This window comes from Nipponia nippon, unplaced genomic scaffold (genome assembly GCF_047370975.1).
Source record: "Nipponia nippon isolate SJK-2023a ecotype South Korea unplaced genomic scaffold, ASM4737097v1 scaffold_6, whole genome shotgun sequence".
NCBI classification, from domain to species: Eukaryota; Metazoa; Chordata; class Aves; order Pelecaniformes; family Threskiornithidae; genus Nipponia; species Nipponia nippon.
In genome coordinates this window covers 82961375-82975152 of record NW_028262380.1, presented here as the reverse complement: position 1 = coordinate 82975152, position 13778 = coordinate 82961375, and the positions used below count along the sequence as shown (strand labels likewise).

Here is a 13778-nt window from a genome sequence, read left to right as displayed (position 1 = left end):
TTGCTTCTACCTTCACTTGCTGCTAAACGAACCTGTGCAAGCATTTTATTTGTACCCTTGTAAAGGGTGTTATCAAACTAAGTCACAGAATCATGGAATCACAGAATCCTTTAGGTTGGAAAAGACCTTTGAGATCACCAAGGCCAACCGTTAATGCAGCACCGCCAAGCCCACCACTAAACCGCGTCCCTCAGCACCACATCTCCCCGGCTTTTAAATCCCTCCAGGGATGGGGACTCAGCCCCTGCCCTGGGCAGCCTGGGCCAGGGCCTGACAGCCCTTTCGGGGAAGAAATTTTTCCTAATACCCAACCCAAACCTGCCCTGGCGCAGCTTGAGGCCGTTCCCTCTCGTCCCATCGCTTGTTCCTGGGGAGAAGAGACCGACCCCCCCCCCGGCTCCAGCCTCCTTTCAGGCCGTTGCAGAGCGCGATGAGGGCTCCCCTCAGCCTCCTCTTCTCCAGGCTGAGCCCCCCCAGCTCCCCCAGCCGCTCCTCCCCAGCCTTGGGCTCCAGCCCCTGCCCCAGCCTCGCTGCCCTGCTCTGGCCACGCTCCAGCCCCTCCGTGGCCTTCTTGGGGTGAGGGGCCCAGAGCTGAACACGGGATTCGAGGGGCGGCCTCCCCAGTGCCCAGCACAGGGGGACCATCCCTGCCCTGCTCCTGCTGGCCACACCATTCCTGATACAAGCCAGGATGCCGTTGGCCCTCTTGGCCACCTGGGCACACTGCCGGCTCATGTTCAGGCGGCTGTCGACCAGCACCCCCAGGCCCTTTCCCGCCGGGCAGCTCCCAGCCGCTCCTCCCCACGCCTGCAGCGGTGCCTGGGGTTGTTGTGCCCCAAGTGCAGGACCCGGCCCTGAGCCTTGCTGACCCTCACCCAGTGGCCTGGGCCCATGGACCCAGCCTGGCCAGGGCCCTCTGCAGAGCCTCCCTGCCCTCCAGCAGATCAACGCTTCCACCCGACTTGGTGTCATCTGCAAACTGACTGAGGGTGCGCTCGATCCCCTCGTCCGGGTAATTGATAAAGATGTTGAACAGGACCGGCCCCAGTACTGAGTCCTGGGGAACACCACTCGTGACCGGCCGCCAACTGGATTTAACCCCATTCACCACCACGCTTTGGGCCTGGCCATCCAGCCAGTTTTTTACCCAGCGAAGCGTATGCCCGTCCAAGCCGTGAGCAGCCAGTTTCTCCAGGAGAATGCTGTGGGAAACGGTGTCAAAGGCTTTACTAAAATCTAGGGAGGCAACAGCCACAGCCTTTCCCTCATCCACCAAGCGGGTCACCTTGTCAGTGAGGGAGATCAGGTTAGTCAAGCAGGACCTGCCTTTCATAAACCCATGCTGACTGGGCCTGATCACCTGGTTGTCCCGTACGCGCCACGTGCTGGCACTCAGGATGATGTGCTCCATAACCTTCCCCGCCACCAAGGTCAGGCTGACAGGCCTGTAGTTCCCCAGATTCTCCTTCCAGCCCTTCTTGTAGATGGGCATCACATTTGTTAACCTCCAGTCCACTGGGACCTCCCTGGTTAGCCAGGACTGCTGACAGATGATGAAAAGTGGCTCGGTGAGCACCTCCGCCAGCTCCCTCAGTGCCCTTGAGTAGATCCCACCCGGCCCCACAGACTTGTGTGTGTGTGTCTATGTGGTGCAGCAGGTCGCTGACCATTTCCCCTTGGATTATGGGGGCTTCATCCTGCTCCCTGTCCCTGTCTTCCAGCTCAGGAGAACAACTGGTCTATTAAAGACTGAGGGAAAGAAGGCATTAAGTACCTCAGCCTTTTCCTCATCCTTTGCCACTATGTTTCCCCCTGCATCCAACAAAGGATGGAGATTCTCCTCAGCCCTCCTTTTGTTGCTAATGTATTTACAGAGTCATTTTTTATTGCCTTTTACGGCAGTAGGCAGATTAAGTTCTAGTTGGGCTTTGGCTCTTCTAATTTTCCCCCTGCATAACCTCACGACATCCTTGCAGTCCTCCTGAGTTGCCTGCCCCTTCTTCCAAAGGTCATAAACTCTCCTTTTTTTCCCCCGAGTTCCAGCCGAAGCCCTCTGTTCAGCCAGGCCGGTCTTCTCCCCCGCCAGGTCGTCTTTCGGCACATGGGACGGCCTGCTCCTGCGCCTTTAAGATTTCCTTCTTGAAGAATGTCCAGCCTTCCTGGTCTCCTTTGCCCGTCAGGGCTGCCTCCCAAGGAACACTGTCAACCAGGCTCCCGAACAGGCCAAAGTCTGCCCTCCAGAAGTCCAAGGTAGCACTTCTGCTGACCCCCCTCCTTACTTCTCTGAGAATCGAAAACTCTTACCATTTTGTGATCGCTATGCCCAAGACGGCCTCCAACCATATTACCCACAAGTCCTGCTCTGTTTGCCAGTAACAGGTCCAGCGGGCGCCTTCCCTAGCTGGCTCCCTCACCGGCTGCGTCGGGAAGATATCTTCCACGCGGTCCAGGAACTTCCTAGACTGTCTCCTCTCCGCTGTATTGAATTTCCAGCAGGCATCTGGTAAGTTGAAGTCCCCCATGACAACAAGGGCTAGTGATCGTGGGACTTCTCCCAGCTGCTTACAGCGTATTTTGACTGCCTCTTCATTCCGGTTGGGTGGTCTCTAACAGACTCCCACCATGACATCTGCCTTGTTGCCTTCCCCCTGATTCTCACCCATAAACACTCCCATCATTAAGCTCTAGACAATCACAACGCTCCCTAACGTACAGGGCTACCCCACCGCCTCTCCTTCCTTGCCCGTCCCTTCTGAAGAGTTTATAGCCGTCCATTGCAGCACTCCAGTTGTGCGAGCCATCCCACCCTGTTTCGGTGATGGCAACTATTATCATAGTTTTCCTGCTGCACAAAGGCTTCCAGGTCCTCCTGCTTGCTGCCCACGCTGCGTGCACTGGCGTAGACGCACTTCAGTCGGGCTATTGACCCCGCCACCTTTTTGGGTGGAGAAGCCCGAATTCCTGCGTGACCATTCTCAGGTGCTTCCGCGCTTTCTAACACATCCATAGCCTTTCCCCTTTCAAATCTAGTTTAAAGCACTTTGAATGACTCCTGCTAACTCCTGTGCAAAGATCCTTTTCCCCCCTTTGAGACAGGTGTACCCCGTCTGTCCCTCCCATATGACTGCCCATCTATCTAGTCATTGTTTCTCCTTGCTCCAAGTGATTTGTTAAGAACATGAGAAGGACCGAGGTGGAAGAAGCGTGGTTTTCTCCACAGCACGTAGCAGGCTGCAAACAAGCTGGGAGAAGAACACCAGCCCCTTACCCTTCAGTCCTGCGTGCTGTTCTGTCCGTCGGCACCTCTTCCGAGTTCATAAAGTCATCTCTTCAACAGTATTTTTCATTCTCCGGGAAGATGAGAGTTAACCGCTGAGAGACAGAACACATGCAAATATGAAGACTTCCCTCTCTGATGGTTCACCGTGTGTACACACGGGTGCAGCGTTTCGACCCCTGACCAGCAGCCAATATAACTGAAACAGTTATGTGAAAGTGCGTTCCTGGCAGCTGACCACAGGGCACATCCGCTCGACAGCTGTGCCCCGAGAGCGACATCCACCTCGGGACAGTGAAACGACAGCAAGAACCACCGCTGTGTGGATTGGTGTGACTCAGCAGGCACTCACCGGCTCCTGTCGGGCTTTCACCGCAGCAGTCAGTCCCGGCTATGGGCTCTCCACCGCTACCTTCCATCCCTCTCCCGTATCTTCCATCTGGGCAGGTGGCGCTAGCATGGGGAAGGCAAGAGGAAGACACTCTGTAGACGAGTGCCGCTGTCAGAGGGAAGGAAAGACCTGCCTTGGCTGGAGCAGGGCCAGCCTCTAAGGGCTGTGCTAAAGCCTAAACAATATGTGACACACGCACGTGATCAGCAGAGCCCTCTGCCCCTCACCTGCTCCATTTGGGAACCTTGGCAATCAGCTGAGCGGTTACACAGGCCTCAGCTACGCTGGCTTCAACCCCTTCGGCGGGCACATTTCGCCCCTTTCGCTGCTGCAGGGGGTGAGGGGATAAAAGCAGGGCAAGAGCGGAGGAAAGGCCGACTTGCGGGCTGTTTCCCAGCCTCAAGAGTTCCTGTGCTTGGCCTGCTGGGTCGGAAGAAGCACCACCGAGCTGTGACTCGCCCTGTGCTCCAGGCCCTGCACTGCCCCTGGACTTCAGCCATCCGCAGACTCCGCGTTTTGGCTGCGACTCAGCGGTAACTGTCACCTGCACGCCGGCCATGCGCACGGGCCACCCTCGACATGAAGAATGTGTCATTAAGGATGATGGGGTAAACAGCAATTCACCTGAAACCAGCTTAGCCAGCACATGTTCCAGAAACCAAACCTAGGGAAGAGGCACGGGTCCGCGGTGTATTTGTTTGGCCTGGCAACTAGCGCTAGGCATGGGAGCAGATGCACTTAGTGGAATTCCCCCATCCACTAGCATTATGGGACACTCCCATTACTGTTCTGATAATTACTGTTAATCATTACTATTACTGAAGTCACCAAAAAAAAGGCCGTCAGGATCAGGCCTTTATTGTGCTGGCTGTTGTCATGCAGAGGTGATGAGACAGCCTGCCCCAGGGAACCTATAAACACGGGTGCCCAATTCATCACTAGTCATATTTCAAACTAGGACACTGTGGTCCCCAACGAAGCTCCCCCACCACTCGAGCAAAAATAAGCCACGGCACTCCCTCCGGCTCGCATCAGCTCGGAGCCAGGGTGTTCATATTGCGCTCTCTGGCTCCGGAGATGCAGCCAGAAGGGAAAGAAGCTGATCGGGAATGCTTTGGGGTCGCAACACTCAACCAGATGTTCCCGTTCGGTGTTTTCCCTGTCTGGGCCCTACCTGCTATAAAACTCCATAATGTTCTCTCATCTCCGGTGAATTTAGTACCACCAGCTCCCGAGAGCCAACCGTGAGTCACACGGTATGCGGAAACCTCTGGGGTTTGGTTTGGGAATGACCAGGACTATGTGAAATCATCTTCTAGTCACCTTCTCCTCCCATCCACGGTCTGAACATCACCTCAGGTATCCAAGCCCGCCTAGACACCGTTCCTAAGTCACAGGCTGAAGAAATGGATTAGCCAGCTTAGCCACAGACCGGGTACGAACAGGGAGCCCCGGGGAAAGACTGCAGGCCTCGGTGAGGCTGAGAAGGGCAGAGACAGCTCCAGCACAGGTGGAAACCACCTGCCTGCAACACGGATTTTTCTTCCCACGTATGCAGGTCTGGCTGCTATCAGCCACCGGGAAAGGAGACAGACCCCAGTTTTCTGGTCAGAGCTGCTTGTTCCCCGACCCGTCTTGGGAGCGCAGCCTAGATTCCTCCCTGACTGAAAAGCAAGACAAAATGTGTTCAGACCCTGCCTGTTTCTCTGCTCTCTCAGCACGGGGCTGTGAGTTTGCCCCAGGGGAGGCAAAGGCCTAGGCCCACCCGCCGGGGACTCGCCCCTACCTCTCCCCCCGTGGGTAGGGAGGGTGCTGGTCACCTGCTGCGTGCATGGGAGATGGGACCAGGAGAGGAATCTGCAACTGGATGTCCCGGGGGAGAGGTGCCAGCAGCCCGTCAGCTGACTGTGACACTTCCACGGGTAACTCCTCTGCGTGGTATCGACACATCCACCCCCTCGGCCTCGTTCCTGCAGCTTGATGCTATTTAAGAGATGCAGGAGATTTCCTTTATGACACTCGGAGCGCATGTGTGTAAATCAAGTGGGACAGGACAAAGGCCAGGGCTGGGTTTAATTAGATTGGTGTCGGTTACTAAATTAAGAACAGCATTAAGCTAGAGCCGGCACTTCTTGATCAAGGCTCCTGCAGCCAGGGCCTTTGTCCTTCGTACATGAAAAACAGGGCCATGGATACGGGTCAGCTAGCCAAAGCTGCGAAACCCAAGTTAGGTCTCCAAATCTAGTTAAACTCCTCAATATCAACAGTCCCTCCACAGGACTTAGAAAGAAAATAGGCATCCCTGAAAACTACTTTTTTGTAAGTGTTCAAATAGAGGCTGCACATCAGATGCTCAGGATGAGACACTTTTGGCCGCTGACTTGCAGGGTGCCTACAGCAGAGGTCACCCCTTCACATCTAACGCACCCGCGTTCCAGCTCCGCATCCAGATTAACCCGCCCTGCCCAAACCAAGCACACAAGCAGCCTGACATCAACCCAAACGCAGACCACGAAGTTAGCACAGCAGACGGCCTGTCTTGGCCCAAACAAGGCAGATGCGAGAGCCCATGCAGAACACGGTCCCGCTCTTTTGCCTCCATCCCAGCCTCTCAACCCTTCCCCCTGTTTTGCTCTTGTAACATTCCCCTTTGTGAACCAGGAGAGAGGTTTCCAGGAAGGGCTGCTGTACACAAAGCTAATTATCCATCTTTCCAAATCAACCACTTTGAAGGGCGCGTAGGTTAACTAAACTAAAAAAAAAGAGGTCTCTGCGCAAGTCTCTTTCCCCTCTCTACTGGAGCGCTCTTGGGCAACACGCTGCGCACTGCTGCATGCATTTGATGACATTGGGGCAACCGTGATTACCGTGTCACATAACATCAGAGCTGCTGACTGTATTGCAAACGTTGGAATCGTCTTTTACGCAGATCTAAATAACATCGGAGCCTTTGGGCAATGGCCTTTGCTTGTTTACATGGCTTTCATAAACAGGATATTAACAATCCGTAAGTATCCTGCTGGAAACCCCTCAGCTGTACTTGCAAGCTCAGAATAGAGCAGTTTGATACATGCTCATCTGCAGTAAGTGTCCCTCTACTAAAACCTCACTGGTTACATTGCACAACTGTCACTGACCACAACAATTCCCTCTAATTGCACGTACCAATGTTTGTACTTCACGGCTTCTACAAATTGTTTGTGGAGTTGGTACGTCCTTAGAGCATTTGCTGGGGAACTATAAATCAAAGGAATAATACATTTCTGTTGTCATCATTTTCCACAGGCTTATGCCGTGTCGTTCTCATTCGGGTAGAGAAAGCAAGGGAATTACAGTGCTCTGAATTCTTGTTGCTACACCTCACCTAGAGGTAGGGTTTCTTTTCCTTCATATAAACTTCCACTCCACCTGAATGAAGACTGCGACACGCACGTGTACACATAGAGACAGAAAAAAACTAACATTTTCTTGGGAATTCCTTCGGTGTTGCAAAATAGGGCGTTTTAACGGTCAACAGTTAGATACCTATCCATAATCCTGCAAGTTTTCTGCAGTAAAGCTAAAAATACCTTTCAAAAAGAAGTCGTAACACTAACCTCTCGTGTTTTAGCAGGGCACCTCAGGACATATCCCCTCTGCAGAGTTACAGAGAGGCCAAAAGTTCCTTCTGAGCTAAATACTGTATTAAGAGCAATGCACGCCTACCCCGGCTGGCACATATTTAACTGACTGGGTAGCTCGCCCTGGGGGATGGAGGAGTTGCCTTCGTGCAGAGGGAAGCTCGGAAGCTAACAAGAGGAACAACAGTAAGAACCCTGGGTGCAGGAGAAGTAGAAGCACCGAGTTCTGTCACTCCTAATCCACATGTGAACAACCCACTCCTGGGAGCACACCGATGCGAAGTTGTCTGACAGTCCGTCCTTAGCTCCAAAACAAGTGCCCTGAAGAACTGTAACTCCAGGCTACAACTATGTGCTAGCATAAGGTCAGACGCCAGTAAAGCATTCAAAAAATAATAGCTGACCCAACCTTAAATGCTGTTTGGGCAGGTGAGGGAGTCCTCATAAGAACGTATGTTGTTGCTGTCTCCAAACAAGTTGCATCTAAAAGAGGTCTTGTCTCAGCTACCTGGTGCCCTTAGAAGTTAAGGGCTGTTTCTTACCAAACCCCTGGGGTCTGCACATGACACAGATCCTAATGCTGTCCCCATGGACTTCAATGCTTCTCTGAGTCAAGATGGTTTCCCCCAGCTCCCACATCCCCACGACTGTCGTACCCTTGACCAGAAAACATATACGGTTCTCCCATCCAAGATGCTATCTACCCCACAGAGACACTCAGTCAAGCCATGCACTGCAGTAAAAGCTGTCTATCCAAACCAGCCCAGCTTACTGTCCTCGCTAAAGATAGTTCTGAAGGTAAAGAGGGCACAGCTTACTACCCTGGCCTCTTTAGAAGGGCCACGACAGGCCCCTAGCTACGTCTCTGTCCCTGAATTGTGGCTGCATTGTATTCCCCAGCTTCACGAGCTCTTCTTTCGCAAAGGCGTCCCTTTCCTCTAGCCGCACGTGCGGCATGTAACAATCCTCGCTGGCTACTAGCTGGGCTTGCTCTAAAACCCAGCTTTTCTCTTCCCCTTGCTCCCAGCTGGATGCTGCATAGCTCATCTCCCAGCCACGCCTTCTCCGTCACCAGCACGCTTCCATCCTCTCCCATCTCCCAGCTCCAATCCCCTACAGCCATCACCCTCCTTTGCTGCTTTTATCGTATCGATCCTGAAGAGCAACCGGGTAGAACAGCAGCGCATGAAGCCGAGATTGCCTGGCACAAAATACACACCGGCACCTGGTGGTCTTGCAATGATTTTTCTTCCCAACAGTCCTCAGTATAAACCAGGAAAAGGCAGTGGAGTTGCAAGTCTCGTTCATCCTGCACAGAACTCCAGGGAGTCCGAGGTAAGCTTTCCTACGTTTCACGATCTTCCCATTCTGCATCTCCTCCCCGCTGCACACACACTTCCCCAGACCTTGGTAAAAAGGACATGAGTCATGTGCTGTGTCACAAGCAAGAGAAAACTAGAACATGTCTCATTTCAGTCCGATTCCCAGAAAAACCTCAGTGGGGCCGATGTCACCAAAACCTTCTTACACGGGACCCCCATTTTCTTCTCCTCTCCTCCTATGCCAGTCACTTGGGTGAAAGGAAAGGGAGGGCAGGAGAGACCGCTCCTGACATGCCCTGAGCCACTCAGAGCAGCCTTGGCTCTGGCTGTGAGAGCAGCCTTGGCTGTACCTATGTGGGGCCACAGGCTGCCCTGGTGCCATTCCTGCTGCCACCACAAGTGGGAAATGTTGGGCCTGGTTTTCACACCTCCAACCATCATTAGCACCACCTGAGCACAGACAACCGCACCTGAAAAAGGTGTTCGCTGTAAACGAAATGATCACAACCTTTTTCTTTAATTTAAAGCAATGAGGAAAGGGCAGCGGCGTCAAGTCCTGACGCTACCTGTTCTAAGGTAAATCACTGCGTATTGCACTATGAACCCACCTGGGCTTCAGATTGCTTTGCAGATAAAGCGGGAGGAAACTGTAACTTACACCCACTACAAGTGTATCTACAGCTAAGGAATGAGATAACTAAATGCCCTTGGGGAGATATGAGAGGCATTTAAAGCAGAAAAATTGCTTACCTTTCCCTTACTAGGTAGGCAGATAAATGCAAAAGTCTCTGTTCAATAGTGCCCGAAAGTCTGATGCAAGCCCTCAAAAGCAAAGGAAATTAAGGCTTAGAGGCAACCATGGTGCAAGGATGTGCAACCCCAGTGGCAGAACGTTCCCCACCAGCTCAAAAATCAGCGGCTCCGGAGAACTGCACGAGTTGGCAGAGATCACGGGCAAGGAGAGCGTGGGAGGGCAGAGGCTGGCGCTTCTGTGCCGGACACAGAAGCCTGGGTGTCTCACAAGGGCATTCCCAGATTACCAGGTGCCGCGCTGCATTCAGACTTTCAGTCACGTGCCTGCTGGGATAGACACTGCTTACCGCATGCTAAGAGAGGGTGGGAGCAATTTGCTTTACTGCTCTTGCCAAAAGCCTCTATTAGTATATGTTATGAAAGCTCCAGAGAGGTAAAACATTCCTAAAACCACTTCATTAAATTAGTAACACCCGAAACGCCCCCCAGTTGTTTGTGGATGGCAGGGCTGAAGGAGGCACGCAGCAAAGGCAAAAGAAGAGACAGAGAACCCTCCACTTTCTCTGCAGTGCGATGGGCCAGGGGAGTCTCCACGGAATTTCAGCTGGCTGCTGAAATGCTGCCCGCTTCCCCCACAGCGCACGCTGAGGGCGAGACCGGTTTTCCATCTACGGATGCAAAGTGTTACTTAAGTATTGGTTTACCGTCCCCCAGCACCTATGAACTACCTTCACAGTCTGTAATGGTTCCACCCCTGCGGCATCCCTGTAGCTATTTTGATACTTCTCCGACAGTAGCAGCGAGGCACGCGCAGCATCTGCAACTCACCGAATGCACGTGCAGAGGCCGAGACTTGCACCTGCGTCTCCGGTGATCCCGACTCCTGCCCTGCTCACGGATCGCTTCTTCCGTGGACGGTGAGCCGGAGTAGCACCGGCTGCCTCCCAGACTCCTCTTCCTGATGCTACAGCCCCGAGCCATGCTGTGGGAGAATGACAATTGAAAGCTGAGCAAGGAGAGAGATTTAAGAGCGGCAAAACTGTCAGGTCATTATATTCAAATGTGACGACCACTTTGTCCCTTCGGTCTATTTACTCTGCAAGCTGGGACACGTCAGATCCTCTGCGCGGCGTTCTCTGCGAATCAACCCACGCTTTATTCCCTCTGCTGCTTCCTCACCCTTAGCACAGGCCAAATAAACTTTTAGCTCACGTCTTGTACCCAGGTAGCTTGTCGCTTTACAAAAGAGACAGGAGGTTTAGAAGGGCTACAGTTTGAGACGGACTCATGTTTGAACTCAAGCTCCTGAAATAACAGGCCTCCTGAAGCAGGTGCAAACTGCTTTTGTACCGTATAATTCCTTGTGATACGTGGAAACCTTTGCTTAGATTTCTTTGGCAGTGACTCGCGTTAAATCATATGGAAATGTAATTTTGTGTTATTTTTATTATCATTTTTGCACTCTGCGTAAGACCATAAACCTTGGAGCAGTTTAACGCGTGGGAAGGACCGGACCACAGATTTTGCGCAGAGTACGAAGACCGCGCAGGCCCCGATCTGCGTCTTTTTGCACACAGATCTGCCACCGCGCCACGGCAGAGCCCCCCGCTCCAAACACTCATACGGGGCCCGGGAGGGACACGGCAGCGGGCACGTGGGATCCAACTCTCCCCCACCTTACTGGGTTTTGGGCCTGGGTTTTTTGTTTTCCTAACTGATTTCTTTCAAGGATAATGGGATATTTTCTGCAGGGCTTTCTCCACACGCAATGACCTGTGCGAACTCGAGATCTAAGTTAAAAACGATCTTTGTTACGAGAAATAAAAGACCAAGTTGCTCTTCAACATTACCAAAACACCTGAAATCTAAGTCAGAGCCTCAACTCTGCATCAGCACAAGGGATGGGGTGCACATTAAAGTCAGAGATTTTCTATCGTACACGCAGGGCGCCTTTGTCAACGCTGGACTATACATTTCCACGTCAACTGGACATTGATCACAGAAAATATCGTTTGGCCTAACAGAAATTCTGCGTGTGGCAGCACGCAGCTAAAGCGCTGAAGGAAGAATGAAAAAATAGCAAAGCAATACGCATTCTTAAACAAACGTGTGCAAATGTTTTGAAGGCCAAGGAAATTCGGCTCATATCCGCACCGTGTTTTCTTTGAATACCAATAGGTAAAACTATTTGTTTTGAAGGAGAGAAGCACTCTCGCTTTAATTCACCTAAATGACGGATAACGCACACCGTCTCCAGAAGTCCTGCGGTAGGCATGAACGACTGATGGATGGCTGATATAGAAATCCTACGGAAATACACGAAGTCTAATTCCCGCTGCCGTCAGGTGCTACTTCACAAGTCGCTGCTCAAAACCGACAAGGTTAATTCTGCTACGATTCCATCTGCATGAAGAGGAGAGGCAGGGGCCCAAAGGCGACGGATGCCCCCAGATGCTCCTGCGTCACAGGAACCACGAGCCACTCAGGGTCTGCTCCAAAGCCTCGTGAACCTGATGGAAAAACGCCCAGGATTTCAACAGCCTCTATCCAAACTGTGCCCATATATAGTCAAGTGCCCCCGAGTTTTCTCCTCCACCCAGCATTTTTTAACCTTTTAGTAATATTGGAAGCATGCTTATGTTTACGAGTTGCTGTTACTGGATAGCACGTTGGCTTGTACCTCTTACCTTGCTCTTTTTATCTATCATGGTACTTCTTCCTAAGGAAAACACCACAAAAAAATGGGAGCTTTTAAGAATCCCATGGCTCTCAAAAGACATAAATGCCCAAATACCCAGGACTCAGATGGTGCAAGTAGCCTAAGTCTGCATCCACTGAAGTCAACAGATGTTTTACTATAGCCTGCAGCAGGGCTTGGAGTTAGGCCAGAGCTAACTGGGAAAATCGCAGATCCCTACTTTTCTCTTGAAAAGCCTTCGGTGGAGGCATTCAATTGCTTCATTTCACAAACACTTCATGGTTTAAAAAGCAGTCAAACAACCCTACTGGGAATCACCTTAAATACCCCTTTCTAAAGACCTTCCAGGCTGCAGTTTGAAAATGGCACCTGAATTGCAAGAGGGCACCGGACACGTTTATAGCAGTACCCCGCACAGCGGTGGCTTCCCTCTGCCTAAATAAACTGAGAAGGTCGAACCAGTGCAAACGTGCCCGGAGTAACAGGAGAGGAAAGCAAGGACAGCAGGTTCCACCCTTCCTCCCAGCCCCGTGAGACCTCTCACGGTTTCTTCTCAGTGGGGTGCAGCCCAGCCCTCGGCAGAGCTCAGAACGGGGTTCAACTGCTTCTTGGCAGCTCTCCCCTGCGCCCTGTGCAAGGGAATAGTCTCCGCCCAGAGTAAACCTAGGTGTTTTCCTTCTGCGTGGAGGCACTCGCTCTTGGTGGGAAGCGGGGACACCTGCTTTGGGTAGGCCAGGAAGGACGAACCTGAAAGGAACCACGCCGGACCAGAAGGAAAGGGTGAGGGAGGAACATGAGGGGCCACACGACTCGGTGCGACTACCCCCGTCGGTAGGGGGGGTAAGGAACCCTAAGGAAACTCCTGAGGGTTTCGCTGAGGTCACGGCCGTTTCTGTGCAGGCCTCGGAGCGTGTGTGTTGGTGTAAGGTCATGCCCTTTGCCTGCGTCACTCCCCATTCTTCTCGGGAACAATCGGGAAGAAACTCCTGGTGTTTCTTGGCTCCTGCGCACATTTTTCACGCACAGGGGAGCACCTAGCCCATAGAGAACATTTTTTTGCTGCTGTAATCTTGATGGAAAAAGTAGTTAGCGATGGAGGAAGGAATTCGGGAGATGGCCGAGAAGCGCCTGAGGGAGGAGAACTTTCAGATATATTTGCACATGAGAAGTCGCGAACGTGCCACCAAAAAAGTCAAGAGACGCATTAGCAAGGCAAGGGGAAAGGGCAAGAGAATTTCCCGTCTTTCAGCTCCTCGGGAGTCCTGCCTGCGTTTCGGTGTGCCGGGTCACTTGGTTAACCCGGACAGCCTGAAAGGGCACTGCTCTGAGAGCGGCAGCAGACACCACAGAAGTCATCTCTGGGCAGCTGGAGCTATAAAGTTACTTTTAGCTGGAAAATGAGAAAAAAAACATGCTTTAACCTCTAACCGCTGGACACACACGGGAGCTCGTGCAAGCGCTACCCAGTTACGAGAGGGCAAAGGGAGCCACAGGCACTGCTGGAACAGGGCTAACTTTCTGCCTGCTCGGCGACCGGAGCAAAATCAGACGCGCCTTCGTTCAATCCGATCCTTTACGCCACCAGCCCATGAACTAAAGAAAAGGGGCGTTTGCAACGCAACTACTAAAGCCAGCTCTACCGCCGGTACCTGTGTTCTCTTCACAGGGGTCCGCACATCCAGCGGGGAAAGTTAAGAGCTGTTGTTTCAGGCTACGT

General features: G+C 52.4%; 1 protein-coding gene across 3 annotated transcripts in view; it reads right to left on the bottom strand.

Annotated features, from left to right (window-relative positions):
• Positions 1-13778, bottom strand: part of LOC104015875 (methylenetetrahydrofolate dehydrogenase (NADP+ dependent) 2 like) — a 73891-nt gene that overhangs the window by 2465 nt on the left and 57648 nt on the right. For 2 of the 3 annotated variants that reach the window (XR_015699687.1, XR_015699685.1), the window contains exons 12-14: positions 10192-10345; positions 3630-3730; positions 3269-3372 (exon numbers count right to left, since the gene is read on the bottom strand). The gene's annotated coding sequence lies outside the window, so the exon portion shown is untranslated. The remainder of the gene's footprint in view (positions 1-3268; positions 3373-3629; positions 3731-10191; positions 10346-13778) is intronic. The other variant, XR_015699686.1, reaches the window with a different exon arrangement.